At 36.6% G+C, this 16606-nt stretch overlaps 1 protein-coding gene across 2 annotated transcripts in view; it reads right to left on the bottom strand.

Moving 5' to 3' along the window:
- Positions 1-13473, bottom strand: part of LOC137256640 (transmembrane protein 198-like) — a 51542-nt gene extending 38069 nt beyond the window's left edge. For both annotated transcript variants that reach the window (XM_067794544.1, XM_067794545.1), the window contains exon 1: positions 13079-13473. The gene's annotated coding sequence lies outside the window, so the exon portion shown is untranslated. The remainder of the gene's footprint in view (positions 1-13078) is intronic.
- Between the last annotated feature and the right edge of the window lie 3133 nt (positions 13474-16606).

Genomic DNA, 16606 nt, shown 5'->3' with positions numbered 1-16606 from the left:
AGTGTAGATTTCCCCAAGTTCACACACTGGGGTTCCAATTCAATTAAATAAAGCAAGTCTAGTTTTCCTCCTCCTCCCCCCCCCTCCCCCCCACCCCCATTTTACCATTTCTACCATTTTACCTCAGAATTTGTTCTTTGAGGTAAAGACATGTCAAAACACTTAAATCCAGAATTCTCCACCATGATCATACTATCTCCGGAACAGTTGCTGAGTAAACTAAACAAAACAAATATCGGCTTGATGAAACCAAGACTGGGAAACATCCATTGCCTTCTGGCAAGAAACACATCCAACATCAAACCCAATTCTTTAAGAAGATTAATAATGGTGCAACACTGCTGCAAGATGTAAAACATCATCTGAAAACAACGCTCAGCGTTTCTGGTTTACCTCCGGCTACAACTGTGCTCAACTTTTAACAGACACAAAAGCAGCAATGGTATATGCCCAATAAACAGTTTCTATTTTTCATGATCAAGTTTGACCTCAGGGTTACACAGACAGCATGGTTCTTTAAGCACAAATACAATCAAAATGGAAATTAAACGCCTGAAACTGTTTAACAAAGACTATAACCTTCCCAATATCTTTCGCTCATCACGCCTAAGACCCAGGTTTGATTCCCCACATGGGTACAATGTGTGAAGCCTATTTCTAGTTTACCCTGCCATGATATTGCTGGAATATTGCTAAAAGCGGAGTAAAACCATACTCACTCATTCTGACTGAAATACAGTGGCTGAACTTAACCCATTGATGACAATATACAAGTGAAACACATACACTGAAATAAGCATGGGTCATTGAATGTAAACAATAAATCCGAATAGTTTGGGGGAAGGACATTGTAGGAGGAGACAAGGACCTTATTTCACAAAGCAGTGATTATCCTGGTCCAGTAAGTCTATGTTAAAGCTGGGACAGTGGCTAGTGGTTAAAGTGTCCCCGATATATTGTGGAATATTGCTAAAGGCAGCATTAAACAAAAGTCACTCTATGAATTAAAGGATGGGGTATTTTGTCTTTATAACATAACAGCTACATAGAATACCAGCTACCAGGATATTGTTTGAGACAGAATTTTGTTTTTGTATTTTTTCTGTAAAGGTTCTGTTTCACCATATGCAACATGTCGACATGACACCAGCAATGGTTTTCACAAGTTGTACCCATGTTGAGAATCAGAACTTGATTGTCTGACAAGCCAAAACTTTACCAACATGGGTTCATGTGAAGACATCCATTCTTCACATGATGCAGGGCTGTGGGACGGCCTTGAGGTTAAAGCATCTGCTCGTCATGGTGAAGACCCAGGTTCGATTCCAAACATGGGTACAACGTGTGAAGCTGATTTCTGGTGTCCCCGGCCGTGATATTCCTGAGATATTGCTAACAGTGGCATAAAACGAAAAGCATTTACTCACTCACTTTCTCCAATCAGATCTTAAAATAGAAGGTCTCTGCTCAAATTGTGAAAATACTACAATCTTCAACACACTATTACATTTGAAGACAGACAGTATTTATGAATAGACAACTTCAACAGATGCACCATTTTGATGTAGATACTCACATGGGCATCAAGCAAGTGATATCAAAGAAGTAATATTACATTTAAAATTTGTATAAATCCAAAGATTACCCATATTTTAGTATGAGCTGCTAGATGGATATATGAAGAAGATGCTGGAATGTATGTTAACTGAAGTACTAAAACACCTTAATACTCTCCACCTTTGTGATTAACTACAAAGGTCAAATCTAGTGCAGTATAACAATTCCTTGAGAATCAATGAAGACTATTCCAACATTCTGCAGTACCCTGAAAAGATTTGAAAAGATGTCAGCCATCTTATTTGCTGTACTTCAGTCCCCAAGCTTTAAGGTCAACAGCCTATGACTTAACCCCTGTCAACTGTCACTCTCTCAAACAAACAACTCTTTCTACAACACCTTGAGTGAGGAATTTTCTTACAGACAATCAAAAGATACAACAAAACCAATTCAGCTGACACAGAAAATGAAATATTGCCTTCCATTCCAAACACACTGGTTTAATATGATGTAAATAAGGCCTTACTAAGCGTTATAGAAAGTTGTAACACCCTTCCAATATTGATAATAATGCCATAATGGTCTCCAGGTAGAACTTGTAGTGTCTTTTATAATATCATGCTTGTATTTCATTACAGAACCTTGAAGATTTATCGCTTCAGTAATCAAAATAAATAAGTTTCCTGACCTCAGGACAATATATTCTTTAAATGTCAAGATGGCTTGCTGTATAACAACTAGCGTGCGCTTTAAGTGCCATGTCAAGGAACCTTGCTGATTGCGTGGTGGGAGGCACATATCAAGTTTTATATCCATGTACATTTATATGAAGAAGTTAAAGATTAGAAATTTGTACTGACTGATATTAAGTTTCGTTAATCTGTTACATTAAGATAAACAAGATGATTGAATGAGTGAGAAACACAATTCATGCTGATTTTAATTGTCAAAAAAATATCAATCATGCAAATCATCAAAAGAAAAGAACTTATTAACTTTTTATTTCCAAAACCAAAATATATGTGGTCTACAGATCATTACAGTATTTTTGTACTTTTCAAATGTAACAAAGTCAAATTATTCAAAAATGCAATACATCAAAAACCTTAACTTCAAATTTAGAACCACATTGGTCCTGAAATTCTCAGCTGAAGGTTGATGCTATATATACCCCAGTCATTGACACCATTGTGTAAGTTGTTCTCAAAAATAGTTCCTGCTTATCAGAAGCACTTATTACCATTAACTATTTAGCTGCATGGCTAACAATAGAATAACCTGCCAAACAGACATTAACCCTAACAGCACAGGCTTACAACCATAGAACTCCAAGGAACATATTGTTTCAATGGATTTGACCTGAACAAAAACACAAAATTTTACCAAAAATGGGACTTGCAGACTGTCATGAATACAGCCACGAAGAGCAGTCTATAATATTTATTGTCACAAGTAAGGTTTTTGTTCTATTTGTTAAAAATATGTCAGATTTGACATTTTAAAATACTGAGAAATCTTTCATAAAGAAAATCTAAACAATAATAATAATGATGAACATTCATAAAGAAATTAAGTCAGTCCACTTGTGTTCATTGTGTGTTTCATTGTGGGGAAGGATAAACCAAATTCTCCCAACTATGTCTACAATACTATGGTTAGTCTGATTTTCTGTTCTAGGAAATAAAGACAAATTAATTTCTTTGCAATCCTTGATGTTACTCAAAATAGTTCATTTTAGATTTTTTTATGTTAGTCAATATTATCTACACACTGTCAATACCACTGATGTGTCTCTACGTCATCTTTCCATCCATATTTTCAAACGATGCGACACATTTCATCACCCATATAAGTTCTCCTGTTCATTCTCAATGAATGACTAATTTGCTCTCAGGAACTTTCACTTCAGAGAAGGGGAAAGGTCATGAGACGTCTAGAAATGTTCCTGTTGTCAGTTCCTGTGCTTCATGGGAATATTTCATAATAATTTCATTTAGAACCATGTATTTCAATTTTTCACAAACATAACCACACTATCTGATGAAGAAAGAAGAAATCAGAAGGTCAAATTTTTCAAAACTTACAAATTCATGACTTCAAAGGCGTTTAACACAAGGAGTATTGGACCTCCACATAAGTGGTTTCAATGACTTCAAGAGGTGACAATTCATTTAATGACCAGCGCTTTCTTTCTCACAGCACTGCCAGGCGGTGTCTGTATCAGCATGCGAAATAATAGCCCTGAAATAAAATCTCTGTTCCATCTGGACCTGTAGTACCCCAGGTCATGTGACTCTACTTCGCTCCCCCATTAATACCTCATCTCAAGTTACCATTTTATTACTTCAGCTGCTGGCAAGAGGAAAAGTGTTTTCTCTGGGTAAATTTCAACTACAAACACTTCAAATGTTTGGAAGTGTGCGCTTGAAAAAAATATTACACAATTTCAATTCTTGTTTTTATTGAAGTTTTCTTTAATCACTCTTTATACTGAGCCACACTTTTTTGCGATCAAACTGTTAAATCTTTTCTGTACTTAATTGTTTTCACTTTCAACAAACCAAAATATTTCCTTGACAATTCATGCAATGTCTTTTCTCTCACTGAGAATTTGAACTGGGGTTCAGGTTCAAATTTTTCTTAACAAGGGTGTCTTTAAGAAATTGTGCTTGCAGAGTTCCAAATGTCATTTTCAAAAAACATTTGAAGAGGGTAAACTAGACACGCAAATTCTTAAAATGTCAGAACTTTTAGTCTAAAATACCAGCATTCTTAAAATTGAAATACTTAAAAAAACACACATTTAATCACTTTTAAAATAGTATTAACTAACATCCAGTCAACACTACTTGGACTTTTATAAAAACATCATCATCATCATCATCATCATCATCATCTTGTAAAACTTTTACACTCATTTACCAAAACAGTAAACACAGCACTTGACTCTATGTATGACCCTAAAAACATAAATGACCCAGTTTGGATATGACAAGTCAAGGCTACTTCTTCAGGGGGTGACAAGAGAAGTACCTATATTAGAAGTTGTTACTGCCAATATTGAGACATCAGTTAATGTCAGAGAGAGGCAGCTGAGAATGTCACGGCTCATGAAACATTTACACCTCTGATATGTGTGTATAACCTTACCCAACCAGTCCATGGGTTGACAAGGAAGACAGATGGTTGGCTGATGATGTGTTGAAGGAAGGAGACGTAACTCTTTCAACACCTGTATCAATCACTGTGTCCATCCTCAAATGTCAGTGTCCTTTATGTAGTCGATCCTTGTCAAAACAAGTGTTTTTCTTCTACCGTAATTACTCTATAAAATTGTCAGTCAACATTACTGTATAACCAACATTTGATAAAAATTGAATTGACCCGTCATAGTTGGAATAATGTTGTTTGTGCCTATAAAACAGTATTCAGTAAGTCACGCTCAGAATAAGTCTGACTGAAGTACGCAATAATATTCACTCACTCATGAGACAAGTTGATTATTGCTGAATGTGCTTCTAAGACAATACAATTCATTCACTCGTGACACAGTTGGAATATGGCTGAATGTGTTTTTCAAGCACTACAATTCACTCTCATGACACAGAACATGACTGCATTTTTTAAACAACATTCACCCAATTACAACTAGGCTGTCCTATTTCTGAAAAATTGAATGAAAACCAATGCATTCAACTATGAAATACCAGCATAATGAAGTCACTGAATGAATTCACTCAAATCATGATCTTTCATCCTGCAGAGCCTCTGTAACTATTGATAACATAGAATACACAGCAACAGCTCAATTAAATCACACCATTTCATCTCACAATAAAGCAAGTTTACAAATTCTTTTAATTAAACACTAAACGCACTTTGGCCATAGCGTTGATGCTTACACAAGTAACCCAGCCTTCTGATAACAGGTAATGACAGTAATGGATGTTTAAATTGAGATAATTTTTATCAACAACTTTGTTTGGTCATGGATAAGCAGGATAAATGGGCTTGTCTGTAGCACCAGCCTACCAAAGGAAACTTTCTGACTGTACAGAAAAACGCTGAATAGTCTACATTAAGGGTGGAAATAGTAATATAAACATGCCTGGCGACTGAAACAGTAACAACAATAACTTTAAATCGCTAACATGTGATTTTGTGCATGCACGCATAGAAAAAGTCTCAACCATATTTTCCACCTTGGACAAAACGTGAGTGCTAACATTCCCTTTTCAAAGTATTTCAGTTGTGTTATTAGGAACTTATCATCACCATATTTGTGTGTAGACTTGTTTAGTTTACTTTCCATTCATAGGAAAAGATTGACAGCAATTAATTCGACATATTCAATACTTTTTCTACATGTGGTGATTCACAGTATTCCAGTATCCGCCATATTTGAAAAAAGCATGGATCGTAACTCGCATGTGCAGCAGAGGTCAAAGTTCACTGATCTAACGATTGTCCTTTTCACTGTTTCAGTAGCGAGGTAGTATGTTTATGTTGCTATTTGCATGATTAATGTGGACTTTTCTACATTTTTCTGCACAGTGACAACATATTCTTTGGTAGGCCTGTTTTACAGGAGCTCTGCATTAACCGTGAGTTACCTGTAAGGTCCAATGATTAATAGCCATACCATCTAATCAATAATCAGTATCTTGTGATTTGAGCTGAAATATGCAGCTGAATTCTACCTTCTGGACTCAACAGTTACTGCATTCAGGTTTTATCATTGTTATATTTATGAATGTTGTACATTTTTATATCCTTTTACTTACACTTTTAGTGTGGAGTTTAGATTATCCAAGTTTCTCATAATTCTATAAGAATGATCAGGGTACTTTTACTATTATTAATATCCCATATGTATATACAGACAAAAATATAGAATGCCTCCCAAACAATGAAACAATCAATGAATTCAATTCATCAAACTATGAATCAATTCAATTCATTGTAAACAATCAGTAGAATTAAATAGTCATAAAGTGAGGTATGCGAAATGTATTACATCCAGAGCAGGCAGGTTGTAGTCAGCACTCCAGATACGTACTTGACAGCGATGAGATAAGAAAGTAAGATATTTAATGGAAGACAACTTCTGAATTATATGTAATGTGACGTTTTTGGTGTAGATCCTTACACCACTGTCAAGCATTTAGACTTATTGTCAAGCATGTAAACTCATTGTAAAGCAAGAGTTTAATTTGTTGACAACAGCATAAGGATCTAAACAAATCATATATATAATAAATAAATTCAAATCCATAACGTAGCTTGCTTTCTTATTACTAAGCATCTTCTAAAATGCCAATCAAATACATGGACAGCCATATGATTACTGGTTGTTGTCATGACAAATTAACACTGTCAAGAAATGTTGAATAATTCCTTTTATTACCATTTGACTGAATATAAAGACTAAATCATCAGCTAGTGACATCAGGTATTCAGGAAAATATTCGTATTCGTGATACGTATTGGATTCACCAACTACTGGGATTGTTGCAGGCCTTATTTATCCTAAACAGCTGCAAAAATATCTGCTTCCGCCAACACACACCCATCACACAGTTTCTAACATGCGGAACTTTTTATAACAGATTAAAACTGGCAAAAGAATTCATCAGAATCAGAGTGCAAGAACACACAATCACACAGTCATATTTGTGATCTGACCAGCATAAGTAATATGTTAAACAGAAAGAGCCATGGTCTTCTTTGTGCAAGGATCTCTTTGAAGAACAAAGCTCAGGTCATATGTACACCTGATTCCCCAATGTGACATGTCTTGTAATGAACAAGGCATATATATACTTGTGGGCCTACCGACCCTTAATCCTCCTATGGAATGAAAAGTGAATATATGAACAGTAAACATGACTTGCAGGTCTTACAACGAATCTGTCTTTCCTGACTAACAAATAAACATATTTTCGTATAGAACTTCATTATGTTTGATCATCATTAGACCGAGTGAGTGAATATGATTTTATGTCACTTTTAGCAATATTCCAGTAACATCATGGCGGGTGAAATATTAGAAGTTGCTTGAGAATGGTGTGGAAATCTATGCCAAAACTTTGTATTATAACATATCTTTCTTAGAACATCAGTTTATATATAACAATATAGCTGTCAATAGTATCTTAATTTCTCCACTTTTACATAAGGATATTTTAACATTCAGTTTGTTTAACCTTTTTTTCTCCCTGATCAACATTTGGTGACAGTTCAGAAATTCATCCCAGTTGATGAATCAAGTAACTGCACTTCTGATGACTTATACAACATGTGTAGTGAGTAACATTCCGGCACAGCTGCTTGTAACTGGACTCATCAACTTGCAGCTATTGTCAACATGCACCAAAGATGCTAATCTACTGACAATGGGTTGCCATGGCAACGGTGACAGAAACGGTAAAACTTGTTCTTGTCTTCCTAGCGCATTACTAACCTGCTGTTTCATAAACATGTGAGAGGCATTCTTGTTACAATGGCTGCATGATTACTACAGGAGTCAGAGTCAGATGATTTAGAGTGCATTCACTTCAGAGCAAAACCATCTTATGAAACATTGGGAGAAAATTTCCTTGTATTCTGCAAAACAGTATACAGCAAGACTAGACATTGCTTCTGTTTGGTTACTTTTTCAATTTCCATTACTACTATTTGTATGTTATGTTCCATAAGATTCAGTTTTGAGGCATGGTATTTAATTGCATAAAATCACTAACTTCTTATTGATAAAGTTGGTAAGGTTAATGATGGACATTCCTTTTCCTATCTGAAATTTTTCAGAGAAACAACAACATTAGAATCAATGTGGAAACATCTCCTTCCTTCCACAAAATAAACAAAGCAGTATATCCACTATCATCATTCCTTAAATGAACTGGATTTCAGAGTGACATTGTCAACACTAGGTTGGAGTGAGTGAGTGACTGAGTTTAGTTCTAGGCTACTTGTACCAATATTCCAGCAATATTCCTGCAAGGGACAACAGGAATGGGCTCCACACATTACATCCATGTCCCAATATTGGAGGAAAACAACCTGACACAGGTCATAAATCAGAGATTGAAACTTGATTGGAAGTACAGATCACAATTACCTGGGTAATATACTCTGTAACATGATCACAAAGAGAAGTAGTACTTTATAGAGAGTTCCTCATTGAAATACCATACAGTCCAGAATATTTCCTTTTGTTACTATGGAACAGATCTATCCCGGACCATGCGACTCTACATTTGTTCCAGTTCAATAAGCCCATCCTTGTTACCCTTGTGACTCCCATCTAGCTTTCAGTAAGTTTATTGCCAATCACCTGATGTGATGTTGTTCCCACAGGTGTGAGTCATTGGCGACAAAATGTCGAGTCTATAATGTATAATGGAAACTCGCCCCATGCACAGCTGACAGCCTTCACTAGACTGGGCTTCAGTCTCCTCTACAAGACATGTAAGATAACAAAACTGGACCAGATTCTCTTCTACATGACCAGAGATCGTGCAATAATAATATTAATAATAATAATATGGTCTCTCATGAGAAATATCAGACTGGGCTTTTGTTTCCTCTCAGGTGCATATCATTTGAACCAGACTACATTCAGTCTCTTCCACAATCAAGATCAGATCAACTGGACTGATCTTCTGTCTCTTCTATACACACATCAGAAGAACTACACTGGGCCTCGGTCTTCACTACATAATACATCAAACTATCTAGACTGGGGTATTGTCACCTCTACACACAAATGAGAAGAACTAGACTGGGCCTCTGCACACATAACAAGGTCAAGGTCAAAGGAATCTTTTCTTTTTTAAGGCCTGGGAGGAGGTGGGGCGGGGCACTGGGCTTCTGTTTCTGCTCACAATAACATAAGTTGGCTTCTGCCTCCTCTTCACACTTATCAGACTAACTAGACAGGGCTTCTGTTTCCTCTACACTGATCAAAGGAACTAGATCTTATCAGAAAAACTAGACAACTTGAGTTTATACTGAGCTACATTGCACATAAACTCCTGATATTTTACTCTGAAAAACAGATGTGTAAAATACACACTAAACTAGATAACCAGAATGAGTGAGTTTGGTTTTATGCCAGTTTCAGCAATATTCCACCAATATCACAACAGGGAGCGCCAGAAATGGGCTTCACACATTGCACCCATGTGGGGAATCGAACCAGGGTCTTCAGCGTCATGAGCAATCACTTTAATCATGAGACTACCCCCACCAGCCAGACAAACAGAATGTCTAGACAGGTAACTGATCATTGATCTGTCACCTATATCATCAGCAAGATAAGGACACAGACAACCATCCAGGTAGAACAGTCTGACACTGTCTGTGTGACTAACAACCGTACAACACGCACATATATATACACATACAGGACTCAGGGGTGTTCAAACATGTTATGGATAACTGCTATGTATCCTCTTTATGTGGTTAAAGCATTAACAGTTTTAGAGAGCCACAGCTCAAACATCCAAACAAATATTGCTTAGACATGTGAATAGGGTCTTTTACTGGCTTAAACTGGTTTTAAGTTATATCAAAGCAAGTGAGGTAAAATCACATTTAAAGCTGCATTCAAGATAAAACATGTTTAACATACATAATAATAATCGCCTAAAAATGATGATCACCCCATTTCACAAAAATATTGTCGCACTACGTGAGTTTAGTTTTACGCTGCACTCTGCAATATTCCAGCTATATGGCAGATGTAGCGCTACGACTGTCGTGCCTTCTATTGTGTATCATAAGACTTGCGACAACCATAGCCCTACACATAGCTTTGTGTAGAAACAGGGCCCTTACCACCCGATTATGACAGTTCCCTGTTACGACAAGTGTAGGGTGCCAAGGACAAATTCTAACCCACATCTTTACAGATCTGATATACATTATGTATGATGATATAGATAGATAATAACATTTTCTCTGAAATTGTAAAAACATTTTACTGTATTTTCTGAAGAGAACTAATACAAACACTGGTTCTTTATTTTTGTATTGCAAACAAATAGGTTTTCTGCTCATTCAGTACTCAGCTTTACTATCAGCAACAAATATAAACAGGTTCTAAAATCAACATCATGTACATGAAAAACATATGCATTGTTTGTAAAGAGCAAAGATGGTGAACTATTTGTAGACCACACTTGACCCAAGATATATTTGTCCTGAGTATATATTCGTTCTCCTACCCAAAATCAATAACAGATTGCTAACTAATAGCGATGATATTTAAACACCCTTGTGATATGCTAAACCAACGTAATGATTTCATCTTGAGAATACTTCTTGCACAAGTGGGCAGGTGGGAGGTGATGTGTTGGATATCATGAATTCATTTCATTGTCAGAATGCATACCAAATTACACTATCAAAATATTCAACAAACCAATGTGTCTTGATTGCTACTTGATGTCAATATGCATTGTTGGAAAAATATAATTAGTTATGTTTCGAACAAAGATAAACACTACTGTCAGACTGAGACCTTTTTAACGCATCTTGTCAAATAGTATCTTCAAAAACAGACTTCAAGGATCTCTGCAAGGTATGCATTGAAAATTTTGCATTTATATGCCAACTGCCAAATTTGAGGCATTTTGTGAACTTTGACTTCTGCATCTTTATGTGTTGTGGTCTTTCACTAACTAATGACCAACTATCAACTGCCATTTGACAACATCTGCAATCCGCAAGCAGTCAGCTGTTGGCAAGACATGGTCTTCTAATGGCATCATTAGCATATCAGTACCTCTATAATACAGTACAGGCATGTTAGCCATCAATCGCCACAGATATGTCAGTGGCAGCGTCACCTGGGGATGAGGGCACAGAACAGGCAGCTGACTATGCTGTACTTATCATAACTGCTTATATTTTACACAAAACTTACATTAGAGGTCTGAAGTATTATTTATTTATTTATTTATTTATTTATTTATTTATTTATTTATTTATTTAAGTTGAGACACCAATGGTGTAATTCTCTTACTGTGTCTACCCCTCATGTAGACCCTCAATTTTCTCTAAGGATGGAAGTTCAAACACCAATGATGTAATTCTCTTACTATGTCTACCCCTCATGTGGACCCTCAGTTTTCTCTAAGGATGGAAGTTCAGACACTTATGATGTAATTCTCTTACTGTGCCTACCCCTCATGTAGACCCTCAGTTTTCTCTAAGGATGGAAATTCCTTGCATCAAGACAGCGATGATGTCACTGTGAGCTTGGGGAGTTGTGATTAAATTGGGCAAAATTGATTTTACACAAAAAAGTGAAATGTCCTTTGTGAGGTAGAACCATAAGCGTCTTTGTTCTAGATGATAGACTGACAATTAACAATGTTAACACCAAAACCAAACTTTTAAAATTACAAATACATGAACTTCAATAAAGTCTTGAACATGTTTAAGACAATATTGATACAATACTTAAAGAAGATCTACAAAGGAATAGGTTGGTTACCTAGGTAAACATGAACCACTATCAACTCGATTGGTTGTTCAACTGAGTTGATGGGTTTGTGTGCATCAGTGAACAACATTTTTAAAAAATCCTGCCATTTTGTAAAATGCTGAATATGTGATTCAGAATTTATAGGCATTTCTTCAGGATTAATTTTTTTATAAAATTGGAATCCTGTGAACCTTACAAAAAATCCTAACTGTTTCCACATTTTAAACAAAACACAAAACACTACAAGACTAACGATACTAACATGCCAGGTGACAGGGTATAATATTGTAATAACATTAGTACCAAAAATACTGAAACAGTTAGAATGTTTTTAATTCATTTCCCACACATATAAACATAATTTATTACTGAAATTGATTTTCCTAATGCCTGGACCTATATCCAGTATCACCCTGTTGGTATTTTATACTAAACACATCAGACTATAGACTAATTCTGTCACGTTATTTGTGATCGCTCAGACAGGAAAATATATGACATTTCCAGACAATCAAAATGACTACCATTAACGCTGATACAACTCTGAAGTATATATTTAACCCCTAATTTGATATGGCTGATGCTAACGACGGAGATGTTACAATCAATCCGTCTGCCACACAGGAAGCAGAACAAAGGGCAACCTTTCCACTTTTAAGTTGTCTTTTGGAACAACACTTTTTGTCTAAAAATACCACATGATAAAAGCTTTTCAGAGTGCAAGCCAAATTCAAGCATATGCTTCCAGTCTAATATTTGAAAATCCCTTTTACACATAATGCAATTTTGTACGTGAAAAGAAATGTTCAGTCAGTGAGTCTCCTAATATCTGTCCCCGGACTCATTGAAAAAAGGAGAAGTTCCACATGACTCAGAATTTCATAGATAGTCTATCTCATTTGTTCTCTGTCCTGACCAGAAAGCTCACAATGTGATACAGATATTATATTTGAAAATTAGCATGATTTGGTAATGATATCGACATGGTCATATTTTCTCGGAAGTATAAACAAAACAATAACATACCTTGTACACAGGAAATCATCAGCTTCCTGTTCACTTCACACTCAACAACACAAATGCCACGAAATGTCTGATCCAAGACCCAGAAATCAGATTCTACGAACATGCACAGTTGACAATTCCAGAAAACATATCTCCAGATTTGAATCTTCCTTCCATGCAGACCTGCCTGACTCAGCCTGATGTAACTGCTGTAATTTTCAAACTGGGATTACTTCTTGCAGAGGAGAAAACCTCCGTTCACATACGGTTCCCATTACTCGCTGACAGACTGCCCAGCACACACAGGGCTTGGGAGCGTGTCAGAATCTTTCCTACTTCCTGTATAAACCTTTGAAACCGTGTGTGGACGGTGAGGACCACAGCTTAGATACACAGACAGGACTCAAACAACATATGAGACCAAGTCAGTTTTCACATAGTCATGCTACACAACCTACGCAGATACTATCACAGCCAACATGCAAAACCTATATTTTTGTCAGATGGAAAAGAAATCTGGGCCATTATACCAAGATTTATCTACCCTGACACAAAAGCCTACACCCCTCTGGTAATGGGTTCAGTGTCTGCCTTACCTGGCCATTATGGAGGTGATGGGATGAATGGTTGACAGGTGAGCTCTGATACTCAATGTAGCGGAACAGTCTCTGTCAATGCTTTAGCCTAGATAGGAAGACAGGCTGCTAACTGGCTTGTCATTGATCAATGCTCCACGATACTCCACAGTATGTGTTCAGTGAGAGCTTCACTCATCAGAAGCCACATCTCGCCTGCCAACATGACTCTAACGGCAAAATAACTGCTTCCTCACTAATAACACAGCAAGTCGGAACTGCTAATATATTTTATCCCAGGAGAATTACTGTAATTTGGGGTTTGTGACAATAATCATGTTTCAGTTGAGTATTATTCTTCCATGTATAAACATTAACACTACTGGATACAAGACATATTGACATGTAAATAAACTGAAAGGGCACAGATTAATAAACTACAGCAGCAACCTTCAGCTTCCTAGCCTACCCCTTTCTAACACTATCTTCACGACACACAGTCACATAGAACTTCCATAGCCCCCTAGGAAAATGTACAAATTGATAAATTACTTGAATAACAAATCTTTCGTATGTTACTGAATTCCTCCAAGAAATTAAACATGTTTTGAACAGTATTAGATTATGGACACAGAATTAAATGGACTATTAAAGTTCAAATCACATGAAATAATTGTACTCAAACAAACCCTGTGTATAACACTGGACAGTTGTTTAGGTGCTCTAAGTGTACTTTCTGGTGTTTGTGAGAAGGTGCAAATAAAGAAAATTTACAGCAAAGACCACACATATTTACACAGTAATTGTCCAGTTGGACCCTAATATTCAGCATAATCACATGTAGTATATTATTCTATATTCTGTCTCCCCTTCTGCCAATTCCTTCATGCAGCAGTAAAGCCCTATAGAATTCCTCTGAATCTCACAACTCACAATTCAAAACAAATTACTTGTTTCTGTCAAAATATATTTTCAGTGGTTAAGCATTAATCTAATTATCCTACTGTGAAACGTGTTAAGTTTCTAACTTCAGTTTAAATAGAAGAGGTCATATATCATTGTGAATTTCTGACGTAATAAATGTCCTTCACTAAATTTACACAAAACATTAGACTGGGTGTCCAGAGGGGCTAAGACAGTCTGTGATATCGGAAACAAGGCATGACAAGTTGGGTCACATGGTCAAGTGGGCAGATCAAACAAAGAATAGGGCAATAGCCTGATATTGTCCTTGAGAACAGACAAGGTGTTGAGGGACAGGTTGAAACAAGGTGATGTGGGATAACAGGATAGGGCTTACAAGGGAAAGAGGGCACCTGGCATCACAGTTACCCATAATATACTGAGCAAAATAAGTTAGGGATGAAGAATACTTGGGGTATTGTTTATTTACAATGTGTGCTCAGTCCTCAGAATATGTGTTTCCTCAAATCTCTGATCTCTGAGACTATTTAAGACATTTTGTATTTCTTCACAGGTTGTCATGATTTACAAAATTGTGTGAAGTTTTTAAGGAATTTAATATATTTTATCTCTTGGGACAGGTCTTCAAGTTAATATTCTAAAAAGTTAATTTTCTTAAATAATGAGGTGCTGTTTAATGTGACTTGTACAGCAGTAATATGAGTGAGTGAGTGAGTGAGTGAGTGAGTGAGTGAGTGAGTGAGTGAGTGAGTGAGTGAGTGAGTGAGTGAGTGAAGTTTTACACCACTTTCAGTATTACTCCAACAGTATCACCAAAATGGGTTCACACATTGTACTTATGTGGGAATTTGAACCCAGGACTTCACTGTGATGAACAGACGCTTTAACCACTAGACTACACCTGTTGCTAGCAGTGACATGAAATGTTACATCTTGTAAAGCAGCACTTTTCCATAACATTACTATGATCTTGAAACACAAATATTACATAAAGTACTAATCACAGACAAAATAGTAAAAATAAGGGTTCTAAATGTGGATCATTATATCGTGGTTCCTGCTCCTCATAATGCTAAAGATAAAGTCTATGTTAAAGTATCAGAATCACAGTCATCTTAGTGCTAAGATCCTGGTGTGGATAAGGGATGCAACTCTACGCTGCAACTTGAAGCACCGAACCAGTAAGCAAGAAATTGATAGTTTCTGGTTTAGCCTTTTCTGATAGTGTGCTGACAGCTATGAAATCAACCCCAAACTTGTTATGCGTTTGTGAAATGTATGCCACTAAGAGTGGTCACTGTATGACCCATTGAGGTGGAATGACAAGGTGTACAAACATCAAGTACGTCAATAGTTTAGCACTGGCCACCCCAGTATGAAATACCGACAACCAATGTCCTCTCGACCATGGCGTTAGCATGAATGGAACATGAATTATCAGCATAACCATCTTATTACCCCTGACAGAATTCGCCAAATGAATAAAATTTCAAAAGCACAAGCATTCATTAGCTTAATTGAAACTCGTCAGTTCACATAAAGATATTCATTTCTAAATCCACCAAATTCAAAGCTGAACCTTGGAATATGGGTAACCATGACAACATGAAGCTAAAGCCATTGCAGTACTCTCCTCCATGAAATATACCATGTTAGAACCTACAATTGTGATATTCATGACCATTTGGTGATTAAATTATTTCCTTGACCATAACCTTACTGCCCTCAATTCGATCTCAATCCTGATACATCAATCCAGTCTAATACCAGTAACACCTCCACCATTGTGTTTCAATTCCAAACCAAACACACTTATTTGGAGCAAAATTACAAATCAAGTCATGAAGTTGCCAAGTAATTAAGATCCCTCACACTGAGCTTCCTGTCACTGTGATGGAATCTTGGGGATAAACACCGAAATCGGTCAGAAGCTCAACATTCATTGTGGCAATGGCCACAGTTGAAGCCCCTCCCTGGATGGAGTGGACCCCGAGTTTCAACATGGTGTACATCCTCTGTTATTGATTTTGTATGCAATTACCGAAGCAAT

This window comes from Haliotis asinina, chromosome 11 (assembly GCF_037392515.1).
Source record: "Haliotis asinina isolate JCU_RB_2024 chromosome 11, JCU_Hal_asi_v2, whole genome shotgun sequence".
Taxonomy (NCBI): domain Eukaryota; kingdom Metazoa; phylum Mollusca; class Gastropoda; order Lepetellida; family Haliotidae; genus Haliotis; species Haliotis asinina.
This window is presented reverse-complemented; position numbering and strand designations above follow the sequence as displayed.